The following is a 21,933-nucleotide window of genomic DNA, read 5'->3' on the forward strand; positions in this document are numbered from 1 at the left end:
CCTGGAAGAGCTAAGAAATAGGTGGTAATAGAAGCTGGGTATTAAAGAGAAAGCAGAAGTTTGAGGAGGATATCTCAAAGAGAGAGAGAACAGTATGTATGAGATGTATGCACAGTGTTGGGGAATGCAAGGAAAAAAATGTTTAGTAGATCAGACAAATCTTGGCTTATTTTATTGACAATCTATCTTTCAGCCAACAGCAAAATCAACAAAAGGTGCCACTCAGTACTTAACTTGGATTCAAGGAAAAATGTGTTGAGAACACAAATTATTATGTTACTGGGGAGTTTATAATAGAATACAGAAACTGTGACCCTAGATATAATTGAAGACTTCAGGAATGTGTATTTTTTTTAAGTTTGAAAGGAAACAGTTTTGGATTTGCAGTCAATGTTTCTAAATTAGAATAGGGGTTAAGAGAATATTTTCAGAATAAGAATCCACTTGTATAATCCCAAAGGGGAAAAAAATGAGTGACATTCTACAGAAATCAAATTGGTTTGATAGCAAGTTCCCCAATAAATTCAAACATTTCAAGCAACATATACAACAGTATATACTCAGGAGAAAAATAATCACAAATGAAATGTGAAGGAGGTTAAAGTTTCTTAAGGTTTATGAATTTTTTTAGAGCAAAATTAACAAAAAGGAAAAGTTAAACCCAACTATTAAGATATGGGTAACATTACATGAAAGAGACAAATTTTTATTTTCTGCTTTCCTTTTTATAATTGTTAAAAATAAAGACCTTCAAAGTGAAGGAAAATCAAGTATGGCTTAGGAAAAAATTTTGAAAAATAAGATATGCAAGATGTTAATGAATTTTATGTTTATATTCATTAATTTTGAGAAGTTAGTTTTTGAAAAAATGAAACAGGAATTTAAAGAAGAGAATTTGATTTTCAGTAAACTGAACTTCAAAATCTCCAAATTCTAGATGAGGTTTTAGGACATCAGAGTTGTAAACACTTTTGGTTTAGAACAATTATTATAAACAGATATCCTGGTATTTTTAAGTCACTAAGAATAAGTCATATCAAAACTAGGTTCATTATTTTAAAAAAAAGTATCATTCCCGTTTTCTCTCCCTGTTATATATCAATATCCCTATGCACACATAGATCTATGAATAGAAGTAAAGGCATGGAAATGCACACATATAGTTTTGATAAACTATTTGAAAGTAAGGACATCACAATACTTCAGGTGAAATTTAGCATACTCCTTCTGAGAATAAGAACATTGTCTTATGTAATCACAATACCATTGCAGGACCTCAGCAATTTAACATGGGTAAAATATTACTAATATGCTGTGTATATTCACATTTCCTCAACTATTCCAAAATTGTCCTGTTTTTCCCATATATCCAGAAACCAATCAAATGTGCACTGCATTTGGTTTGTTTCCTGGGTCCTTTTAATTAGGAATACTTCATCCATTATTCTTTGTCCTTCTAGACATTGAGATCTTTTAGAGCTCAGGCCAGTTATCTTGTAGACAATCTTACAATATTGCATTTGAATGACTGTGGCCACATAATTAGATTAACCATTTTGCCCTCATTAATACAATAATTTTATTAAGGCAGGGATCATCACCATCCTAACACCATTAGGTGAAAGTTTATTGGGAAAAAATATTGCCTAGGAGATTACTTATTAATTCCAAAGGGGGAAGTATGCCTTTATTTCACAAGCAGACCAGAGTATACCTCATTAAAACTTGCCACATTCAGGCCAGGGACCAAACACTGCCCACAACAGACAAGGAAAGCCGCTACAGACAAGTGGCCTGAAGGGTAGAGTGGCCAGGACAAAAGAGCAGAGTGTACACAGCATACATTGCAGATACTCCTCAAATGCTAGACCCTGGGAACAGGGGACACTACACTGCGGGTCCTAAAGAACCTCTTCTTCAGAAGACCATTACCCTCAAGACCAGGAGACATAGCTGATTTTCCTAACACAGGAACAGACACTCAGATAAAATAAGAGAGAAATTTGTCCCAAATGAAAGATTAGGACAAGGCCATAGCCGGAGACCTAAGTGAAACAGGAATATGGAACATGCTTGATAGAGAATTTAAAGTAATTGTCATAAAGATACTCAGTGGACTTAAGAGAAGATTAGAAGACATGAGTGAGACCCTTAACACAGAAATAAGGAATAACACAGAGATAAAGGGATCAATCTATAAAATGAGAACCAGGCATAATGGAATGAACAGCAGGCTGGAAGGAGCAAAAAAACAAATTAATAACCTAGAAGACAGAGTAATGAAGCTAAGCAAGGAGAAGAAAAAAAAGGCAAAACAAGAAGAGACTTAGGGAACTCAGTGACTCCAACTAATGTAATAACATTTGCATTATAGGAGCTGGAGAAGGGAGAGAAAAGGGGGCAAAAAATTTATTTGAAGAAATAATAGCTGAAAACTTTTCCTAATCTAGGGAAGGAAACAAATATCCAGATCCAGGAGACACAGAGAACGCCCAACAAAATCAACAAAACCAGATCCACATCAAGATATATTATAATTAAAATGGCAAAATATAGTAATAAAGACAAAATATTAAAAACAGCAGGCAGGACAAAAGAAGATAATTATGTACATGGGAAATTCCATAAGGCTATCAGGGGATTTTTCAGCAGAAACTTTCTAACCCAGAACGGAGTGGCATGATACATATAAAGTGCTGAATAGGAAATAGGTACAGCAAAGAATATTCTATACAGTAAAGCTATCATTCAGGATAGAAGGAGAGATAAAGAGTTTCTCAAACAAAAGCTAAAAGAGTTCATGACCACTAAACCAACCTTACATGAAATGTCAAAGGAGACTCTGAATGGAAAGGAAAAGACAATAAAAGTAAGCAAAGTGGGAAGCACAAAAGCAGTAAAAATAAGTAGATCTCTAAAAATCAGTCAAGGGATTCACAAAATTAAAGGATGTAAGGGTATGACACCATAAACCTAAAATGTGGAGTGGAAAGAAGTAAAGAATGGGTTCAAACTTGAGCGACCATCAACTTAATCTAGACTGCAACATGCAGGTGTTATATACAAGCCTAATGATAACCACAAATCAAAAAACAATGATATGCAAAAAATGAAGAGAAAGGAATCCAAATACATCACTAAAGAAAGCCCACAGAGAAGAGAACAAGAAACAGAGAAGAACTACAAAAACAATCATGAAACAAGAAACAAAATGGCAATAAATACATACCTATTAATAACTACTTTGAATGTAAATGGACTAAACGCTCCAATCGAAAGACAAAAGATGATAGAATGAGTAAAAATACAAGACCCATCTATATGCTGCCTATAAGATACTTATTTTAGACCTGAAGACACCTGCAGATTGAAAGTGAGGGGATGGAGAAACCTCCATCATGCAAATAGGAGTGAAAAGAAAGCCAGGGTAGCAATACTTAATATCAGACAAAGGAGACCTTAAAACAAAGACTGTAGGGGTACAGGCTTCAGTGGCAGAGGGCTCCATGTTGGGTAGTGAGGTGGCTGCTGTGGTGGAAGAGCTGGTTTTGGGGGTGTGGCAGGCAGCCAACTAAGAACAGTTCTACTACCACTCGAAGAGTGAGAAGAAATTGAAGGTTCACATGGAATTCATCCTGTGCCATTTGCCTGACTACTGCGACTCACCCAATGGCGGTGGCTGCTTGGCCCAGCTTCTGTCCCTCTCCATGGTGTAAGGCCAACGACCTCTTTCTGGGTTGCAGTTACAACAAAGACCTTTTAGACAAAGTGATGGAAATGGCTGCTGGATTTGAAGTGGAAGACCTGCCACAGTTTACTACCAGAAGTGAATTAATGAAAAAGCATCAAAGCTAAGGCAAAAGATGCATCACATTTTCAATATCAGCAACAGGCTTAGGAAGGAGGCTGGGATGAATGTGACACTGACCACAGCAGCTCTCTTAAGATTCCTGATATTTCCAACATGTAGGAAAGAGACAGTTGGAATGACAGTCTTGTCTAGATTGGAATTTTAAAAGGTCTTGTGCTTCCAGTAGCCATCATTCTAAAAGTGTGCACGGATATTTATGTATTTGTAAATCATGTACTTCTTTATTTTCACTTTTTGAATGTCAAACTTTGTTAAAATTCCTATTTTTTATGGTGATATAATAATTGCGGGTAATGAATTTTACAATGTGGAGTTCCCCCCCAAAAAAAAAAAACAAAAAAAAAAAACAAAAAAAATTTTAAATGTTTTATTATTTATTTTTGAGAGTGAGAGAGACAGAGCACAATCAGGGGAGGGGTAGAGGGAGAGGGAGAGGGAAACACAGAATCTGAAGTTGGCTCCAGGCTCTGAGCTGTTAGCACAGAGCCCAACGCAGGGCTCGAACTCAAGAATCGTGAGATCATGACCTGAGCCAAAGTTGGACGCTTAACCAAATGAGCCACCCAGGCACCCCAACATTTGCTATGACATGACTGGAGCTGGAGAATACAATTCTAAGTGAAATAAGTCAAAGACAGACAAATACCACATGATTTCACTCACATGTAGAATATAAGCAACAGAAAAAAAAAGATGATAAAGGGAAAAAAAGAGAAACAAGCCAAGAAACAAGCTCTTAACTGTAGAAAACAAACTGATGGCTACCAGAGGGGAGGTGGGTAGGGGATGGGTAAAATAGGCAAAATAACTTTGTACTCGTTTTGATGAGCACTGGGTGGTTCATGGAATAGTTGAATCACTATACTGTACACCTGCAACTAATATAACACTGTATGTAACTATAGTGGTATTTAATTTAAAAAAAAGAAAAAAATAGACACAAAAATGTTAACATAGTTAATGCAAAGAGGTAAAATGAATCAATCTTCTTTATACTCTGCAGTACTTCATAAATGTCTTGCAATGAACATACTTTTTTAATAGGAACAATGCCATTTTGAAAATAAAAGGTAACAGCAATTATTCTGCCTTAAAATGCTTTAAAAATTATTTAAAGAATAATTTGGTTTTTAAAAATAATTTTGGTACCAAATTACAATGGACCCCTTCTCTTCATTTCTTAGGTTTTACTTTTAGTTATCCAGAGTTTCACATATGGAATGCAGAAAAAAAAATCCTTCATTTACACCAATGATTTACATCAAAGAACAAAGGAGGACACATGCCCTTTCAACAACATGCACTGAATGCGCATGCTCAGCCATGAAGAGGAACTAATTGGACAGGGAAGAGTTACTGTCTCTTTAAAAGACACACAAAATCCTAATTTGCTTAAAATACACACAGGAACCCAAAGGCCTTAATAGCCTTAATCACGATTTCCTCCAAGTAGAACATTTGTAAGCCTTAGATCCCTTTACCAAGTTTATTGCCAATAATTAGGCAAAATACACAGAACTGAAAGTGTGTGCATGTGTGTGTGCTTAAGTTTAATAGAATCAAGAAACATTTGTGTCATTTGGTCACAATTTTCAATACAGAATGCAAATAGAAAAGGAAGAAAGATGGAAGAATTCACAATAGGCAAAAAAAAAAAAAAAAAAAAAAAGTATTTCTAGATTAGCTCAACATCTAAATAGAGCATTTGGATCTTGTCCATTCAAATTATTTAAGTATTCCTTAAACTTTCCAAAAACATATTTTGAGAGACAGCTGAGACCAAGATTGGTTTTGAAAACTGCAGAGCTATATGAGCAAGTAACACTTGAAAGCCTTGTTTGCAAAATGTGGTTCTCAGCCCTGTAGCAGCAGCATCACCTGGAGGCAGAATCTCAGGCCTCACTCCACACCTGGTGAACTGAAATCATTTTAAAACACGGTCCCTGGTTGATTCTGCACATTGCTTTAAGGCATTCAGATCAAGGTTCTGAATGTAATACCCCCCTCCTCCCACCAAAAAAAGTATTAAGGAAAATAAATCTCTGTACCTGAAAACACTAAAATTATCTTTGTGCATCCCTACACATAGATTAAAATTGATTCAAAGGGGAATCTTATAGATATGTCTATCAGGAAAGCCAAAAGTCAAAAATGAAGTAGAATCTATTTTATTCTCTCAATCTTAAACTGCAAATTGAAAATGTGTTGACGTGCAAGAGAAAGGGTAGAAGATGTATTTCCCAGGGTTATTAGTTGATCATATTCAATCTACAGTATGGGAAATTACTAGGTCATAAAGTACAATCATAGTCAAGTACAGGCTACATAATAAAAAGATCTTCCAAAGAATTGAAAAATAAACTTTAGGAGTACACTAAATAATGGAGAACAAACAAAAATTAGGCAGTTTAAAGTTAAGGTTTTCAAGTTTTCATTCATTGAAATTTACCACTCTCATATTAGAATTTACCCTAAATTTACAACCCACACAGATCTGGCACTGATCAGAGTCTAATGGGTCTTGCCACATTGGATCAGAATCATGATCCTTCCTGTCCAGGATTCTGATGATGGCACCAGGGGACATGCTGTGGGGAGAATGGCTGTTCTTTGATGTCAACCTCAAAGGTTAGGAGTGTACCCAAAACATCCTAGTTCCCTGTAATAACCCATTATGAATCTGTAATCCACAAATGTAGTTAAATCATTTTTGAGGTTATTTATATTTTCCACCCCTACTTCCTCTTAGAGTAATCAGTTCCATAAGTTTATAACTAGTTGGGTAAGGTGATATTTTATAGTGCCACTGCTCACCCCATCTTGGAATAAAGTAGTGTTCTTACCATCGATACTATTCATATCTGTGCCATCAAAAAAACATGGCCATATCTCTTCCCAACACTTGTGTCTATAGATTCCTATTGTTCTTCTTTACTCCCCATGGATAGGTACTATGTATATTGACCTTTTTATAATCTTTCTTGTATCTTCTCCAATTTCATGATAGATCTTTGGTAGGGATTATCAGTCCATAACAAGGAATGGGTATGCTATTCATTTGTTTAAAGATAAGAGAATGCTCTCTACCTAATTTCAAAAGTCATTTCCTGATGATTTAAAACTTCAAAATTCTCAGGGATCTTGTAAACCCTCAATACTAATAACTTCAATATAAACTAGAAACTTCATATCCCACACTTATTCACCTTTTTTTGTTTGTTTTTTGTTTTGTTTTTGTTTTTTTATTTTTTGCCTTTATCCTTATATTTTTCCGCCACTGTGAACATAAATTCATCTGCCTGTTCCTATTGTCTGTATGCTCAGGTAAGCTCAAGAGCTTGCCCTAAGTTTTTCCCATTGGCTTGGCCTTCTACTACCTGGTAGAGATCAATGTTGAGAGCCAAAAATAGAATCTGTATATGCTTATAAATTAGTAAGCTAATTTAAAACTACACTGCTCAATCTTTAGTATGCCCAGTTTGTTACATATTTCCTTTGTAGAAAAATGCCCCATTACACCTGTGATTCCTAGGCCTAAATTAGTTTGTGAACCCTAATAGAAGCCTAAGTACCCTCTTCAATTATATGGTAACAGTGGGTTTTTAGACATAAAATTACATCACTCTTTTCTGATATACATACATATTTAAATTCTTCAGTGTGACTAATAACTGAGCATGATTAGTCTTAGAAAAAAGAAAACATTATTCTCCCCAGCAGATTACTTAGATGTCTGTGGCACTATTTCACATTCTAAAAATAAAAAACCAAGTGACATCATCCATGAGTGTATTACAAGGACTACCTTGAGAAATTTTTTACTCTCTACAATCTGAACCCATGTGGTAAAGTAACAAGAACTTCAATCACAAAGATTTTCCCCTTGACCACACTTGTCAGGCTCCTGTTCCTCTTCTTTTTGAGTAGGCCTTGACCTTGGACCTGACCTTGCTGGGCCTGCATAGGCCAATAGTGGCAAGAATCCTGCTAAGTGAGTTTAGAGAGAATCCTCAATTCTTGACGTCTGATCACATTCCTCATCCTCCACCCTTAATATCTGATCACTTTGGCCTACCTTTATCAATAATCCTTTAAGTTAGCAAGAATATCGCCCTACCCTCAGTATTTCCTTTTACTAAGTTTGTCCCCATGACCCTCTCCCCACCCTAATCCTTGACTGTAAATCTCCATTTCTTTCCTGGTTGTATTCAGAATTGCACCCAGTTCTATACAAAAGTCTCTTTTCTTCAGTTGCAGTGATTCCTGAATACAATCTGCTTTTACAACTATAACTATTGTCCAGCTCTAGTTCTCTTTGACAACCACAAACCAACTGTCAGCATCCATAAAACTTTTGAAGGTGAGGCTACAGAAAAAAGGAAATGTACTCTTCTAGAGAAGCACATTCTCCTAACTTCCACCACCCACTTGGGTGCAGGAGAAGAACTGGAGAGGAAATTAAGAGAGTTAGAAGGGAAGGTCCATCCTGAGGCTGAAATCTGAGAGTTAGGAGATGACTAAAGAAGATCTCCAAGAAGTGTCCAAAAACATCTAGAAGTGTCATCTATAGAGCAGGATAAAGATATTTTCTGACAGGTAGATCTCAAAAATATATATCCTTTGTACTCTTTCTAAGTTACTGAAGAATATGCTCCACAGAGAATTAAAAATTAAAAAAAAAAAAGATGGACGGAATCCAGGAAACAAGGCATCCAACACAAGTTAGAGACAAAAGGAATCCCCAAGATGATGGTGAAGGAAAATGGCAGGATGAGATCTATGAAGGAGGCGGTAGGGCAATCAGTCCAGATTGCAGGAGATCAAACTCTGCAAGAAGTTTCTTCCAAAGGTTACAATTAATAAAACAATTATCTTCTCACACTCTAGGAAGAAATTTAGGAAGACCAAAGAAAGTTTATAGTTGAATTAAGGATGTCTGTATAGAATAGAAACCATCTCCAGAGAAAACAAGTAACACAGGGTAGGAAATGCAAAAATATATATGCACTATGTAACTCAGCTGTGCTTGCATGGTTATAGGAATAGAAACACAAGGTATCCATCCTTCCAAAACTATCCTCTAACTCTACTGGGAGGATGGGGAGGGGTAGCATACTTGTGTACAGTGAGGAAGGAACGTAGTGAGAGTAGGCTAAATCCTTATCTCCCACAGGGGAAACTGAATACATAATGCTTGAAACTAAAAAGTAGAGGAAGAGTAATAAAAGCATATTATAAAGAGTTATGAACATAAATACCCAAGATTCTAGAAGAGTTCAAAGTATGGAATGACTAAGTCATGGGGATAAAGGTACAGTATAGGAATATAGACAATGGTATTGTAATAGGGTTGCAGAGTGACAGATAGTAGCTATACTTATGGTGAGCACAGTGTAACAGGTCACGCTGTCGAATCAAATCACGATCTTCCACATGTGAAACTAACATAACATTATGTGTCAACTATACTTTAATAAAAAATTAAAAGAGTTGAAAGTACTTGGGGAAAAGGAGGCAGGAGGGCATTGGGACAAGGACAGTTTTTCAAAAGAAGCCTGGTCGAATTATTGGACTCCAAACCGTATCTTGTGTATAATTTTGATTAAAAACAAAATATTAAGACAAAAAAATCTGCTTATTCTTATATTTGTAATGAATGATTTATCCATACTTAGGAAATTCTATTTTATATAATGAAGTTAGAAGAAATTTCAAACTAACGATTCCATTACACAGCATTTACAAATTTAGAGAGAAATATGTAGCCAAATGTTAAAATACTACAATGTAAGTCCAGATATTTTCTAATTGCTACCAATTATAAAAGTAACAAAAAAGCCTTTAGAATCTGAGGGCTAATTCTAAAGTATCTTGCTTCATTCAGCAATTGAAGAAAACTTCATTTTTTTGACGTAGAGGAAAACAAAATATAATTTGCTATAATGTTTGTATTTACTGCATTGTGGATAAAGTTATAGCCTGAATTCATACTTGTATTTTCTTAATAAAAGGGGACTTCACTTACACTTCACTTCAATATTAGCAGAAAACGAGAGTCTCAAGACCAACACACAGTTCAGCCTTATTTCATGATGAGACTCTTTTGGGGTGGTAAATGAGCTCTTTTATTTTCCTTGAGGGGGAAATGAGGGCATCAGCCTTCTAAGTTACTGTGATGCATTTTTTAAGTTTATGAGAGAGAGCTCGTGCACAAGTAGGGTAAGGGCAGAGAGAGAATCCCAAGCAGGCCCCTCGCTCTCAGGGCAATGCCCCACATAGGGCTCCACCACACCAACCAGGAGATCATGACCTGAGCTGAAATCAAGAATTGGACTCGTAACCAACAGAGCCACCCAAACACTCCTGTCATGATACATTCTTATATCAAATATTGAGTTTACAAGGAAAGAATGCCTATATTAATGATACATGGCATTTGTTATAAATCCTTCTCACACTGTGGCATATTAACCAATATTTCCCAAATTTCCCTTAGGTCAACATTAGAGACCTCAAGCGGCCAACCAAATTAACTAGGACCACATCAAACAAAACCAGGCCACACAGAAGTACTTTCCTACACAAGAGACAAAACAATACATGTATGATTTCAACAGTTTCTCAAGCTGTTCCAGTGTTGGCTGAAACTTATAACTTTCCAGACTTCGCAAAAATACGGATATTATCCAGGCCTGAGGAGTTTCATATTCAGTAAGAATTAAATCTCTTTGTTCCTCTTTGCCAAGACGTCTCAAAGTCTTAAATGAGAATGGGAAAGGGGGTAGGGAAATGATAGAAAATCCAGATAAAGCATTAAAAATAAATTCATGTATCACCAAATGTGAAGATTTTTTTTTCCCGTAAAACATGAAGAATCTAAAACCACCAGCACCCTGAATTTCATGCCTTCACGATCGATTAGAGAACTTGGCTTTTATATTTAACAATTCCTACTTTAAAAAAACAGACTTCATGCCAGCCCAAGAATTGCACATCTTAATGCATATATGTTTAAAATAGTTTTGAAAACTGATGTATGGTGGTATATACACTTAAATAAGTGTAGCCAATGCAATATAGATTATTTTAAATATAAATACAAGAGAAGGATCAACTTAATACAAGATTTATTATTTCTGGTCAGTGAACCTCATAGTCACTAATATTTTCAAGCCTAACAAAAGGAATACAACTCACAATGTTATAGTGAGCTACCTGGCACTGAGTCTTGTTACTAATAAAATACTACCCTTCCCAACTTTTATTTTTATTGGATCTTCTGCAAAGCTGACCCACACTCCATGGTAGCCTTTTCCTTTTGTGGGCTTCCCCAACCTTTGGGTCTGAGCCACACTGGAGTCACATGGTCATGTGCTACTGTTAAACTTCCCTTTGAGAGTTTCTATTTTTCACACTGTTCATTCAAATCAAGCTGGTGAGAAAGACCACAAGCACCTCCTTTTATTAACTTTTTTGTTATTCTCTGTGATAATGACAATATCAGTCTTAGGAAGTGCTAAAGCACTTGCCAATGGAGTGCATGTTAAGGATATGACAGCCACATTGTTTTTTCCTTGCAAATACAGTAATCCCCTATTGGTATGTAATGTTCTTCTCAAGATGTTCTTTAAAAGAATAGATTTCGGTGCCTTTTAGTACTAGTGATAGGAAGACTAATAGGTAACTTACCTTACCAGGTGTCAGACATTACTCGTTGCCTACCATTCTTTCAGGACCCCACTTTTCTTCAAGGAGGCAATAGGAGGCATTGATTGCATGGCACTCCAGGCAAGGGACAAGGGTTTATGCCTGCTGGGGCTCTCTCTCATTTTTTATAAGAAACCAATAACTTTTCCAGAAGCTAGTTGCCAACACCTAAAATCTTCACTCTCCAATGTCCCCTTCAGTCTCTCTCCCGCATTTTTATGACCATATTTCTCACTGCAGAACTTGGGCTTTCCACACGTCTACACACTTTCATGCTTCCAACTATCCCTTCCATCTGATCTTTCCTTTAACTACGCTTCAAGAGGGATTTAAGAATTCAATATAAGTATTACCACTTCCCTTGTTTAAAAGTTCACTATAGTCTCCATTACTCCAAAACCAAGCCCACCCAGTCTTATCTCCAAGCTAGATTTCATCCCTCCACAAAACACCAGCCCTAAATTCTTGGGCTTCTGTTTTCACTCTTCACCATTAATCCCTAGAATACCTCACCCCTATTTGACCTTATTTTTCTAGTTACTTAATATGCCTAATTCAAGGCTCTTATATGGCTCTATTTCATTTATTTAGTCATTCAACAATTATGATGTCTGTAGTATATAGAACATAAGGAATAATGATAAGTAAATGACACCGTTTCCTAACTTAAAAAGGAATATGCAATCCCCTCCAGGAAGCTGCCTCTGATATTCTTTAACCACTTTGAAGGGTTAAAGGGTCACTGTAATATGCCCCTGAGACATGCTAGAGTATCTTCTATTACTATATTTGTTACATTATGATGAAACTACCCAGCTATCTGTCTCTCCCAGTAGAAGAAAAGTTCTTCAAAGGCAAATATCACCTCCTGTATATTTTGATGTGCCCAGAGTCTACCTCAGTGCTTCACATCTAGTATAGATGTTTGCTATTAGTTCAGAATATATTGCTAAAACGCAGCACCTTTCAACTAACAAGCTGTAACATACATAGCTTTTACTTGGCTTTTTAGAAAATAAGGCTCCTAGTTTCCAGGAGCAAACAGTCTAATTTAACAAGATATGTATTCCAGATAAGCCAAATTTAGTGCAACATTAAATAATAAAGGGAAAAATCACTAAAGTTTTGTCTCAATCATTTTAAACAATTTTATGACAATGTTTTATATATTTGAAAGGCTAATCAATTGTATCTCTTTGCCAAACAAATCATTAACCAATGTACTGAGACAGTCTGACTCACTGAGATATGTAAATAAACTTTTTCTCCCCAAACCTGCCCCTTCTGCTATCCTGAGTTTTCACTTTCTAGTCAAGTATCAGCTCTCTAGGTATTGAACATAGTCCATAAATGAAAGTCGGTCAAAATTTATTATAGTTCTTTCAGATATGAAGCCGAGTTCTTTTTACTTTAAAACATCAAACTGAATTGAATGCAAAGTCATTCCTCCCCTCCCCACACATAAGCAGGAAAAATCTAATTCTGCAACAGCTTGGAGTACACAGAGTTTGGATCCATTAAGTCCTCTTTTTCTCCTCAGAGAAAAGAGCTATATCTTCCACTTAAAGGGCAGGGTTCTAGCCCTTTCCCTGGTTGGCCTTAATGGCCTTGGGAAGAAAAGTGATGACTTCATCACTATTATCAAAAAGCACTCTGTTGTGGAGGGGTTAATACCCATGCCAACTTCCCTTCGCTTGGGTGCTCCCTTTACAGATCACACATTTTCCAGCTAACACTGCATTCACACTGTATCCTCCAGTCCAAGAGTTAGCCAGCCCCATCCTTACCATGTACAAAGGTTCTGTCAAGACCATAGCCCCTAACCTCACCCATCCTGTAATCCAACACACAGGTTCTGTCTCCAGCGCCTTCTAGAGGAAGTTCCATCTCTATCTCCTTTCTCTCCTTTAGGCAGCACACAGGGAAAGCAGCTGTGTACCACCTAAGCAGATTTCCCACACCGGCAGGAAAAGGCTCTCCCCTTTCTGTCCATAGCAACTCAATTTCAAAGTGGTTTTCTTCAAGTTCCCACCTTGGCCTTTGGGGAGAAGAAACACTTCATCTTCATTCCCAAGCTCCCAAATGTGTATGACAGTTTGTGTGTGCAAGGATGTAAACCCATACAAAGAATCAGAAATTGATATAAAATAACAGTTGTGCCTAGAGAAGGGTAATGAATGGGGACATGCTTTTCATGAAGCTGTATTTGTGTATAATGAGCATAACTACAATGAGAAGCAGAGAAAGATGGAGAGAGGAAATAAGGGAGGTAGACTGACTCCTTATAATGAAATGACTCCATCATCAAGTTATCAGAGGCTTAGCACTCATATTACTGTTTAGTAATTTACTCTTCAGAAATAGTGAGAAGAGATTCTCTTCAACATTAGTGCAGAGGAACAAAATTATATCACTTTAATCAAATGCAGAAAATTCAGAATAGAAAAAAAAAATCCTAGTACTTAAGCATCCCTGAGGAACACGCCACATTGCCCCCAGAGCCCATTCTAAAAACGAAGCTTAGAAAACACCAGCTTCTGGTTAAAGTCAATCAACCCACAAACAACAGAGTCTTTGTCAAGGAAACCTGAGTTCAAGTGCATGAGGATCAGATAAAACACAACACATGGCATCTGAACTAAAATGATATGCTTTGATTTTAGATTAAAAGTTAAGAAACCAGCAGAATGCAAACACTTAAGAGAAAGGATGTACAAATAAAATTAAGATTGGCTTCCTCTTAGGTGGTGACAGTTGAACAGAAAAGTGGCAATATTAAAGGTGTCGCAGAGCAGTCCTATAAATATTTTTTATCTGTAAATCCACAATATATGTGGTTCCATTTAATAGGACATTGTGTTACAGCCACAGATAGTAGATATTCATAACTAAGTGTTTAGAAAATGCACTGTTTAGGAGACTATCGATATTTTAAAAAACTTTTAATTTGGAAAGGCACATGGCCCTGCAAGTGGTCTTTAAGGCCTGTATCCTATACAGGGAGGAGGAAGTGGTCGATGGAAGGAGTTATGTAGGACTGTGTCTCAATTACGGCTGTAAAACCAGTTACCCAAATTCTTTTAGAACTTCTCGTTAGAAGCTACTCAGATTACCCAAGATAATAAAAAGCCAGGAAGCATAGGGCTCTTTTGACCACACATTAAACATGAATTAAGTTACTGAAATTTCATGGTGGATAGCCCCAATATGATATGTTGCTGTGTTTAAAGGTAGGAGAATTTAACGATTTTATACACTGAGGATACTTCTGAAGAAAACAAGTTGACACATACTTAACTCCAAAATTCTCTCCAAACTTGGAGAAAACTTGGATTAAGTTGCTTCAATAAAATAAAAATTATATTAATCTGAAGACATGCACAGGGTTATTCTTTGCATCAGTTTTTTCCTGTGCAACATTCTTCTCAAGGTTAGAAAGAGACTTCAAAATATGGAAAGAGAGAATACTAGAATGAATCCTGCAGTGTTGGATTAGAATTGGAAGCCATGACATAATGAAGTCATTATTTTTAACATGTACATATATGTATATGAATACATGTGTGTATACACAAATATACATGTATATAGTTCCTAGTTTTGTTTGCTTAGAAGCAATCTAAACCCCGGTACACAGGAAAGTAAATGAATAAATTATGATATATCCACACAAGGTACAATGCAGCCATAAAAAATAATGAGGAAGGGGCGCCTGGGTGGCTTAGTCGATTAAGCGTCCGACTTCGACTCAGGTCACGATCTCACGGTCCGTGAGTTCGAGCCCCGCATCGGGCTCTGGGCTGATGGCTCAGAGCCTGGAGCCTGCTTCCAATTCTGTGTCTCCCTCTCTCTCTGCCCCTCCCCCGTTCATGCTCTGTCTCTCTCTGTCTCAAAAAAAAAAACATTAAAAAATAATGAGGAAGATCTGTAAATGGATAGGATTTCCAGGATATATGGTTAGGTTAAAAAAAACACAATAAAAAAATCTAATGTATGTTACTGTTGATAGCTGGGTAAAAATGGGAAATAAGATGAATAAACCTGAAACTTGTCAGATTGGTTACCTGTAGTCAGCAAGTGAAATGGAGTGGAAACAGGATAGAAAGGATAGAGTGTACCAAGTACATACACCTCTTTTGTATTGATCTGACCTTCAGAATCATGGGAATATTTGACATCCTTAAAAAATGAAAACAACAAGGATAGGGAAGAGGAAACCACCCCCCATTACCCTCCCCCACAAAAATAACAAAACCAGAAACAAACCAATCTAACTGATATTCAAATGAATAATAGAACCATACTGAGGTGAGAGGGGAACTAACTCAAGTAATTTTTGAACACAGTATTTTTACTACATATCCTTAAGCTAAAGACAAAGAAAACTCTACATCAATACTGAGTCTCAGTACACTTGTTTTGCATTTTATGTATTTTAGCATTTCTAAAAGTATCCTATTTTAGAATTGAGCAAATAGGTAAATATCCTGTGGATGACAAGTTTCTCAAGGTTAGAAAGAGACTTAAAAATATAGAAAGAGAGAACACTAGAATGAACCTTGCAATGTTGGATTAGATTTGGAAGTCATGACAGCATGAAGTCATTTTTAATATGTACATATATGTATATGAATACTTGTGTGTATACACAAACACACATGCATATATTTCCCAGTTTTGTTTGCTTAGAAAATCTATAAGTAATGACATCCCAACAGCAATGAGCATAACTGGCATCCAGATTTTGTTTTCTAAACACCATTCTCAACTCAAAGGAGCTAGGTCTCCTTGGAGAAATGACTAATACAAAGACTGGATCAGAGGACATCGCCGAGGAGTGCCGGAAGATGGCGGCGTAGGAGGACGCGGGGCTCACAGCGCGTCCTGCCGATCACTTAGATTCCACCTACACCTGCCTAAAGAACCCAGAAAATCGCCAGAGGATTAGCAGAAGGGAGTCTCCGGAGTCAAGCGCAGACTAGAGGCCCACGGAAGAGGGGCTTGAAAACAGTATACAGGACAGCAGAGAATCTCTTGCCACAAAGATCGAGGGACTAAGGAACAGTCACGAGGAGTTGAAAAACGCTTTAAACGAATTGCAAAACAAAATGGAATCCACGATTGCTCGGCTTGAAGAGGCAGAGGAGAGAATAGGTGAACTAGAAGATAAAGTTATGGAGAAAGAGGAAGCTGAAAGAAAGAGAGATAAAAAAATCCAGGAGTATGAGGGGAAAATTAGAGAACTAAGTGATACACTAAAAAAAAATAATATACGCATAATTGGTATCCCAGAGGAGGAAGAGAGAGGGAAGGGTGCTGAAGGGGTACTTGAACAAATTATAGCTGAGAACTTCCCTGAACTGGGGAAGGAAAAAGGCATTGAAATCCAAGAGGCACAGAGAACTCCCTTCAGACGTAACTTGAATCGACCTTCTGCACGACATATCATAGTGAAACTGGCAAAATACAAGGATAAAGAGAAAATTCTGAAAGCAGCAAGGGATAAACGTGCCCTCACATATAAAGGGAGACATATAAGACTCGTGACTGATCTCTCCTTTGAAACTTGGCAGGCCAGAAAGGCTTGGCACGATATCTACAGTGTGCTAAACAGAAAAAATATGCAGCCGAGAATCCTTTATCCAGCAAGTCTGTCATTTAGAATAGAAGGAGAGATAAAGGTCTTCCCAAACAAACAAAAACTGAAGGAATTTGTCACCACGAAACCAGCCCTACAAGAGATCCTAAGGGGGATCCTGTGAGACAAAGTACCAGAGACATCACTACAAGCATAAAACATACAGACATCACAATGACTCTAAACCCATATCTTTCTATAATAACACTGAATGTAAATGGATTAAATGCGCCAACTAAAAGACATAGGGTATCAGAATGGATAAAAAAACAAGACCCATCTATTTGCTGTCTACAAGAGACTCATTTTAGATCTGAGGACACCTTTAGATTGAGAGTGAGGGGATGGAGAACTATTTATCATGCTCCTGGAAGCCAAAAGAAAGCTGGAGTAGCCATACTTATATCAGACAAACTAGACTTTAAATTAAAGGCTGTAACAAGAGATGAAGAAGGGCATTATATAATAATCACAGGGTCTATCCACCAGGAAGAGCTAACTATTATAAATGTCTATGCGCCAAATACCCGAGCCCCCAGATATATAAAACAATTACTCATAAACATAAGCAACCTTATTGATAAGAATGTGGTCATTGCAGGGGACTTTAACACCCCACTTACAGAAATGGATAGATCATCTAGGCACACAGTCAATAAAGAAACAAGGGCCCTGAATGATACATTGGATCAGATGGACTTGACAGATATATTTAGAACTCTGCATCCCAAAGCAACAGAATATACTTTCTTCTCGAGTGCACATGGAACATTCTCCAAGATAGATCATATACTGGGTCACAAAACAGCCCTTCATAAGTTTACAAGAATTGAAATTATACCATGCATACTTTCAGACCACAATGCTATGAAGCTAGAAATCAACCACAGGAAAAAGTCTGGAAAACCTCCAAAAGCATGGAGGTTAAAGAACACCCTACTAACGAATGAGTGGGTCAACCAGGCAATTAGAGAAGAAATTAAAACATATATGGAAACAAACGAAAATGAAAATACAACAATCCAAACGCTCTGGGATGCAGCGAAGGCAGTCCTGAGAGGAAAATACATTGCAATCCAGGCCTATCTCAAGAAACAAGAAAAATCCCAAATACAAAATCTAACAGCACACCTAAAGGAAATAGAAGCAGAACAGCAAAGGCAGCCTAAACCCAGCAGAAGAAGAGAAATCATAAAGATCAGAGCAGAAATAAACAATATAGAATCTAAAAAAACTGTAGAGCAGATCAACGAAACCAAGAGTTGGTTTTTTGAAAAAATAAACAAAATTGACAAACCTCTAGCCAGGCTTCTCAAAAAGAAAAGGGAGATGACCCAAATAGATAAAATCATGAATGAAAATGGAATGATTACAACCAATCCCTCAGAGATACAAACAATTATCAGGGAATACTATGAAAAATTATATGCCAGCAAATTGGACAACCTGGAAGAAATGGACAAATTTCTAAACACCCACACTCTTCCAAAACTCAATCAGGAGGAAATAGAAAGCTTGAACAGACCCATAACCAGCGAAGAAATTGAATCGGTTATCAAAAATCTCCCAACAAATAAGAGTCCAGGACCAGATGGCTTCCCAGGGGAGTTCTACCAGACATTTAAAGCAGAGATAATACCTATCCTTCTCAAGCTATTCCAAGAAATAGAAAGGGAAGGAAAACTTCCAGACTCATTCTATGAAGCCAGTATTACTTTGATTCCTAAACCAGACAGAGACCCAGTAAAAAAAGAGAACTACAGGCCAATATCCCTGATGAATATGGATGCAAAAATTCTTAATAAGATACTAGCAAATCGAATTCAACAGCATATAAAAAGAATTATTCACCATGATCAAGTGGGATTCATTCCTGGGATGCAGGGCTGGTTCAACATTCGCAAATCGATCAACGTGATACATCACATTAACAAAAAAAAAGAGAAGAACCATATGATCCTGTCAATCGATGCAGAAAAGGCCTTTGACAAAATCCAGCACCCTTTCTTAATAAAAACCCTTGAGAAAGTCGGGATAGAAGGAACATACTTAAACATCATAAAGGCCATTTATGAAAAGCCCACAGCTAACATCATCCTCAACGGGGAAAAACTGAGAGCTTTTTCCCTGAGATCAGGAACACGACAGGGATGCCCACTGTCACCGCTGCTGTTTAATATAGTGCTGGAAGTTCTAGCATCAGCAATCAGACAACAAAAGGAAATCAAAGGCATCAAAATTGGCAAAGATGAAGTCAAGCTTTCGCTTTTTGCAGATGACATGATATTATACATGGAAAATCCGATAGACTCCACCAAAAGTCTGCTAGAACTGATACATGAATTCAGCAAAGTTGCAGGATACAAAATCAATGTGCAGAAATCAGTTGCATTCTTATACACTAACAATGAAGCAACAGAAAGACAAATGAGGAAACTGATCCCATTCACAATTGCACCAAGAAGCATAAAATACCTAGGAATAAATCTAACCAAAGATGTAAAAGATCTGTATGCTGAAAACTATAGAAAGCTTATGCAGGTAATTGAAGAAGATATAAAGAAATGGAAAGACATTCCCTGCTCATGGATTGGAAGAATAAATATTGTCAAAATGTCAATACTACCCAAAGCTATCTACACATTCAATGCAATCCCAATCAAAATTGCACCAGCATTCTTCTCGAAACTAGAACAAGCAATCCTAAAATTCATATGGAACCACAAAAGGCCCCGAATAGCCAAAGTAATTTTGAAGAAGAAGACCAAAGCAGGAGGCATCACAATCCCAGACTTTAGCCTCTACTACAAAGCTGTCATCATCAAGACAGCATGGTATTGGCATAAAAACAGACACATAGACCAATGGAATAGAATAGAAACCCCAGAACTAGACCCACAAACGTATGGCCAACTCATCTTTGACAAAGCAGGAAAGAACATCCAATGGAAAAAAGACAGTCTCTTTAACAAATGGTGCTGGGAGAACTGGACAGCAACATGCAGAAGGTTGAAACTAGACCACTTTCTCACACCATTCACAAAAATAAACTCAAAATGGATAAAGGACCTGAATGTGAGACAGGAAACCATCAAAACCTTAGAGGAGAAAGCAGGAAAAGACCTCTCTGACCTCAGCCGTAGCAATCTCTTACTCGGCACATCCCCAAAGGCAAGGGAATTAAAAGCAAAAGTGAATTACTGGGACCTTATGAAGATAAAAAGCTTCTGCACAGCAAAGGAAACAACCAACAAAACTAAAAGGCAACCAACGGAATGGGAAAAGATATTTGCAAATGACACATCGGACAAAGGGCTAGTATCCAAAATCTATAAAGAGCTCATCAAACTCCACACCCGAAAAACAAATAACCCAGTGAAGAAATGGGCAGAAAACATGAATAGACACTTCTCTAAAGAAGACATCCGGATGGCCAACAGGCACATGAAAAGATGTTCAACGTCGCTCCTTATCAGGGAAATACAAATCAAAACCACACTCAGATACCACCTCACGCCAGTCAGAGTGGCCAAAATGAAGAAATCAGGAGACTATAGATGCTGGAGAGGATGTGGAGAAACAGGAACCCTCTTGCACTGTTGGTGGGAATGCAAATTGGTGCAGCCGCTCTGGAAAGCAGTGTGGAGGTTCCTCAGAAAATTAAAAATAGACCTACCCTATGACCCAGCAATAGCACTGCTAGGAATTTATCCAAGGGATACAGGAGTACTGATGCATAGGGGCACCTGTACCCCAATGTTTATAGCGGCACTCTCAACAATAGCCAAATTATGGAAAGAGCCTAAATGTCCATCAACTGATGAATGGATAAAGAAATTGTGGTTTATATACACAATGGAATACTACGTGGCAATGAGAAAAAATGAAATATGGCCTTTTGTAGCAACATGGATGGAACTGGAGAGTGTGATGCTAAGTGAAATAAGCCATACAGAGAAAGACAGATACCATATGGTTTCACTCTTATGTGGATCCTGAGAAACATAACAGAAACCCATGGGGGAGGGGAAGGAAAAAAAAAAAAAAAGAGGTTAGAGTGGGAGAGAGCCAAAGCATTAGAGACTGTTAAAAACTGAGAACAAACTGAGGGTTGATGGGGGGTGGGAGGGAGGGCAGGGTGGGTGATGGGTATTGAGAAGGGCACCTTTTGGGATGAGCACTGGGTGTTGTATGGAAACCAATTTGACAGTAACTTTCATATATTAAAAAATAAAAATAAATAAAAATAAAAAAAAAATAAAAAAAATAAAAATAAAAAGTGAAAAAAAAAAAAAAAAAAAAAAGACTGGATCAGAGACAGAACAAAGTCAGCCTGAGATATCTTGTGCCAGAAAGTAAAGAAGTCTTCAAAGAATGATGGGAACACGTCAAAAAGACCACAAGAGCTCAGAGTGGCCCAATCTGGGACAATTTGAACAGAATAAATAACAGTAAGAGATCATAATCCACAGAACAATAAACCATGAATCTGTACTGCTGCAAATGAATAAATGGAGAAAAGAAAGTTCTTCTTTGCAGAATTCCAACTAATGAATATAGAATAAATGAGGAATTTCCTACTTGGAAATCACTGTAGTAATAATCATTTCAAACACTAGAAAAAGCTACTGAGTAAATGTACCATTAAAAAAAAAAACATTTTAGGGGCCCCATGGGGTGGCCCAGTTGGTTGAGTGACCAAGTCTTAATTTCTGCT

General features: G+C 37.2%; 1 protein-coding gene and 1 pseudogene across 1 annotated transcript in view; one reads left to right on the forward strand and one right to left on the reverse strand.

Moving 5' to 3' along the window:
• Positions 1-21,933, reverse strand: part of RSPO2 (R-spondin 2) — a 166,390-nt gene that overhangs the window by 102,991 nt on the left and 41,466 nt on the right. The gene's annotated exons all lie outside the window — the stretch shown is intronic.
• Positions 3,507-3,954, forward strand: LOC109277938 (CDKN2AIP N-terminal-like protein; annotated as a pseudogene).

The sequence above is a fragment of the Panthera pardus genome, unplaced genomic scaffold (genome assembly GCF_024362965.1).
Source record: "Panthera pardus isolate Hobbes unplaced genomic scaffold, ASM2436296v1 HiC_scaffold_7, whole genome shotgun sequence".
NCBI classification, from domain to species: Eukaryota; Metazoa; Chordata; class Mammalia; order Carnivora; family Felidae; genus Panthera; species Panthera pardus.